Below are 5,088 nucleotides of genomic sequence, written 5' to 3' on the forward strand. Positions count from 1 at the left end.
CCAGAGGAAGGACCCACCAAGCAGCCCTTAGAAAGGAGAGGCAGGAGAAGAAAGGGGGTGGGGAGGTTTTCCCACAGGGAGGCACTTGATGCTGAACAAACCTTGTGTGTGGTGCCACTGGCTATCACCTCTTGTTTAGGTTTGACTGGGGGACTGTTTCGGAGACAGGAGAAGAAAGGGGGTGGGGAGGTTTTCCCATAGGGAGGCACTTGATGCTGAACAAAACCTTGTGTGTGGTGCCACTGGCTGTCACCTCTTGTTTAGGTTTGACTGGGGGACTGTTTCCACTAGTTCAGCCAAACTGGCAATGGGTTTTGAAGGGTTTGGAGTGCAGTGGAAATGCTTCGGTCCTGAGCTCAGGATGCAGGACATAGAAGGGACGCAGAAGGGAGTTGTCCCCCTGATCCAACACAGCACTTGATCCCTGCGTCTGTTTCTCATAGTTTACAGCCCCCATAGATGGGGTTGGCTATACCTCCATCTGTTTTGGTGACTAGGATGCCCATTTGTCACCTTCATTTCTATGTTCCCAGCTGCCATCTGTTTTGGTGACTAGGAGCCCTTGGGGGGAATGCCCATTTGTCACCTTCATTTCTATGTTCCCAGCCCTCATCCTATGCACTGCGCCTCATCCTAAGAGGCTTTCAAAGTCCTTGTTGAAGAAATGGATTTGTGTCCTAGTTATAGACCTCACCTCCACCAGACGTGCAAGGATTGCCCTGATTTTGCAAGGAGGAACGACTACTCAGGGAAACTGAGGTGCACTTCTAAGTCAGAGTTCTCTCCACTTCCTCAGTCTGCAGTGAGACACATGTATCTTCAGCAGTGAGAAGTGGCTTAGTCTACTAGAGCTGTAAATGAGAATTTTGTCTTTTATTTTAATTCCTGCTCTAGTTCTAGCCAAGAACCTTCCTCAGGCTGAGGTGAGGGGAAAACTGAGCTCCTGACACTGCCTCTTAGTCTTAGGCAGCTGTGGAGTGCCCCTCCCTGATGATATCTTGTCAGCTGTTTGCAAAACAGTCAGGGAGGAGGTGAAGCCCTGAGCCAGGCAGCCTGGCTGTCTCTTTAAATGCCGGGGTCTGTGTAAGAGAGGGAGGGGCCGGCTCTGGAGTGCGTGAAATTCCTGGGCTCCTCCGGCAGTCTCAGGCTCCGAGCTCAGCCCTACACATCTCCTCTTGCATGCAACTCACTGAGAGGGAGAGGCGAGCGTGTCCTACCCTCTCGCAGCCGCCAGCATCTCGAGCCACCAAGGACCTGCTTTTCGCACCTCCAAACCCCCCTCCCTTCTTCCCTGCCACTCCCTCCCAGAGAAAGAGAGAAAGAAAAAAAAGAAAAGGAGAAAGATTCTGGAATTTGAATCTTCCCAAAGAGGAAACATACCCAGCAAACTCAGTTGATTAAACATCAAACAAACAAACAGCTCCCAAATCATCTGTTCAACTGGAAAGGTAAGATTTGCGGGGAGAGGAAGGCAGGCAGGATGTGAAACAACTCAAGGTTCTTGTTCGTTCTGGAAGGCGACTGCTCCTGAGAGGATAGAACTTTTCAGTTGGGAGCTACCAACCTAGATTTTTTTTCCCCGAATGTTGGGTCGGGAGCCTTGGCTGACCATGGGAATGGCTTTCAACTGCCTTTCTTTTCCTTTGGTTTCTCCTGGAAGTTGGGTCCTTTTGCTCCAGATGTTCAAAAAGTCAGAGAATGTTTTAGATTTTTTTTTTACCCTTTTCAGAGTATTTCTCCTATTTCCTTGGATTGTTAGTCTGAAAGGATGTGTGCCCACCACTTCACTTTGGGCACGTACTTTTTTTTTTTTTTGGATTTTTAAGCTACTTTTCTCCTCTTTTTTTTTTTTCTCCCCCCTGGGGAAAGGGCTGATTCAAATGAGAAAGAGAAGAAGGGACACAGGCTTATAAGAAGACAAAATTGAATTGAGACAGGGATTTCCCTGGCTGTTGAGGAATTAAGTGTGTGAGTGTGTTTGAGTGTGTGATTTTTTTGCGGGGGGAGGAGGGAGTGTGAGGAGGTGGTTCTTGAGCCTGAAGGTTCAGGTTGGACTCCCACTCTCTTGTGAAGGTGGGCATACTCGGAGGAGGTGAAAAGGGAGTGTGTGAGTGTGTGTGTGCGTGCGCGTGTGCGCTCCTGTTTGGATCGGTTACAAGGGAATCTTCCTCCTCTGCCTTCCATTTGTTTATATTAATGATTTAGTAGCAGGCTTGCCTGAAAACTTCCACTCTGTGTAAGCACTGTGGGTTTTGCAAGCTCTCAGTGACCTTAGAGGCTGGTTCGATGTCTTTTTTTTTTTTTTCAAGGCATTGTGTTGTACCCGGAGTTTCAGCTCTTTCTCTTTTTTTTTTTTTTTTTTAACCCACAAAAAACTTAACTTTTAGAAACATCTTCCTGATAACAAGGGAAAAAATTTATTCCCCCCCATCTCTTCCTAAGCCAGTGATGTAATACCAGCCTATGGGCTGGGCTGCTTTGCAGGTGACTTATCCTGTGATTACTTGTTAAAAAAAATAAATTTCTCCTTTCCTCCATGAAATGCCTTCCTCTTTTGATTTGAATGTAGAAATATTGTCATGCAGTGAGAAAATTATATTTTTACTATTATCTGGGTTTCGGTAAAGTAGAATTTCTCTCCCCTGATAATTTTTTAAAAAATTATTTTAATGCAAAGGTCAAAGATCATCCAGAGCTAGCCTAGGATGGAGCAAGACACAGTCTGACCAAATAGGAGAACTGTGAGTGCAGGAGCTGTCATCTCCCGCTTCCTCCGGCCATCCCCGCTTGGGGAGATAGTTTTATTTTACCACCACTATCTACCCCAACATTCTTATTTTATTTCCCTGCCCTGGGTCTTATGCATGGCCCTGGGAGGGAGAGGGACACTCCTCGTCACACCTAGAAGACGGTGTACTTTCGGGGGTCAGATGACCGTTTGCCTTTGTGATGAAGGTTCCAATGGAAATTTGAACTCCCAGCGCGCCTGGGTGACTCCATACCCAGGATAGTCTATCAGGGGGCACCTGGAGGTTAGGTCTGGGGAGCCCGAAGAACTAGCCCTTTATGAATTTGCTGTTCTGGGTAGAGCTTCCCTTCATCGTTCAAGGGCTTCTGCATCGCCTTTCAAGTTAAAATGGTCCCGCTGGTTATGATGGGCAAGTTTACCTAAGGGCTACTGGGTACGTGGCGGAAGGATGGAGGGAAGAGAGACATAGCGAGGCTGGTATTTTCTTTTTTTTAATCTTCTGGCTTAATCTGCCTAAGTCACATTGGGGCAAACGACATTTCAGATGGGTGCTGGTTGTGCAGACACATTCCTATTGTTAGCATTTTTTGTTGTTGTGTTGGGGAGTGGAGAGTAAGGGCTCTTGGCCCATTTTCTGCAGCCCGGGGTTCATCCTGTGAGCCAGTCTTCCTTCTGGAAGAGGGGAAAAAGGCTGGATGCTGGAAGTTCGCTATTAAAGTGAGCAACAGGGCTGGGTTAATTTTTTTTTTTTTTTTAAACAACCGGACTGTGCGAATACCCTTTTCTGGAGCTTTCTGGCCCTTTATAGTGAATAATATTTTTTTTTAAAAAATTGCTTCTTAAGACGAAGGGACCAGAAATCAAAGGGATTCTAAATTTTGAGAGACAACTACGTCTTTGCTGCTCCGGTAGCTCCCTATTATTAATTATTGGGGTTCGACGGGGGTCTGGCCCCCTTTTCTGTTGATTTCTTTTTAACGCTGTGTTTTACTGAATATGTTGATGATTTGCTGCTTATATAAGGGAAAGGATGTATCGAGGTGGGTTGATGCTTGGGGTTTTGAGATCGACTACTGAGATTGGGTGGCGGTTGGTGTGTTTGTCGATATGCGTGGTAGGAAGGTCTTTTCTTTTGGGTGGTGGGGGACAAGGGGATGGTTGGAAATTGTAGATGAGATGCTACGGCGAATGGGGACAGGAGGGGAGACGGAGGTGAGGTTGGAAGTCACTGGTTTGCAGAATTTTTGCCTTGCATCCCCCTTTCTCTCGCTCCTTGGGAAAAAAAAAATCCATTATCTCTAAAAACACATTATTCTTCAATTGGCCTTTTAGAGAAAAAAAGAGAGGGAGGGGAGGGGTTAATTTGGTGAGGGGGCTTGGTTGTAATTAGCCCACTGCTGCAAAACTGAGATACAGAAATCCATCGGCACCAGCTTTAGGGGCACAATCTCAGTAGAGAGGCAGCGGAGAGATGGGGGACGGGGTTGTCAGTCTTGGATGAACAGCGGAGCAGTGGGGTTGGCGTTCGGATATTGTGTGTGTTTATGTCTCTGTGTGCGTGCAATTTTTTCCACCCCACCACCGATTTCCCCCTCTGTCCTCCCCCAATCCTGCCATGCTCTTGCCTTCTATTTCCACACACTCTTCTTCTCTCCCCCTCCCCCCGCCCCCTTTCCTCTAGCCCTTTCCATCCTGAAGAGAAAATTCTGATTCCGATGGCTCTACGGCTCTTTTTTCTGTTTTCTTTCTCTCTCTCTCTCTCTCTCTCTTTTTGCAACACAACGGTGGTGTGATGGCCTTTCCTACATGCCACACGGATGCAGCCTTCTGATAGGAGGGCTAAGTCGGCACATCTACACACACACTTGCACACGCTCTTGCACACACACACACACTCTCTCACACGGACACGGGCGACCAAGGGCTTGATTTCATTTGGTTTCATTCCCCTTTATGGCTCTCCCCACCCCTGCCTCCACCATGGCTCCTGTCCGCCCATCTTCATACGGGGAATGCAGTACCATTATCCACATCTTCTCCCCACACCGCTCTCCTCTTTCTTTTCGCCATTATTCTTTCCCGAAAGCTGTGGTGTGTCGCAGTTCATGGGATTAGCATGTTGTAGAGTCTTTGGGGGAGGGGACCTCATGAGAAAGGGATTGGGGTGGGGGTAGATGACATTAATGATTTTGGCCAAATAAGCACCCGGTGATAATGATCCAATTTAACCATCCGTGTAATATATGTTTGCGGCACATCAGAGGAAGTTTACCCAGGGAAAGCAGAGTCTGGACTGGGTTACCTCTGGGGAGATTTGATGCCTGGACTGTAGAGACACA

The 5,088-nt window shown here is 47.4% G+C and overlaps 1 protein-coding gene across 2 annotated transcripts in view; it reads left to right on the forward strand.

Moving 5' to 3' along the window:
- The first annotated feature begins 1,138 nt into the window (after positions 1 to 1,138).
- Positions 1,139 to 5,088, forward strand: part of NRXN3 (neurexin 3) — a 1,437,186-nt gene continuing 1,433,236 nt past the window's right edge. For both annotated transcript variants that reach the window (XR_003044103.1, XM_025042053.1), the window contains exon 1: positions 1,139 to 1,448. The gene's annotated coding sequence lies outside the window, so the exon portion shown is untranslated. The remainder of the gene's footprint in view (positions 1,449 to 5,088) is intronic.

Source organism: Pteropus alecto, unplaced genomic scaffold, assembly GCF_000325575.1.
Source record: "Pteropus alecto unplaced genomic scaffold, ASM32557v1 scaffold8, whole genome shotgun sequence".
Lineage (NCBI taxonomy): Eukaryota > Metazoa > Chordata > Mammalia > Chiroptera > Pteropodidae > Pteropus > Pteropus alecto.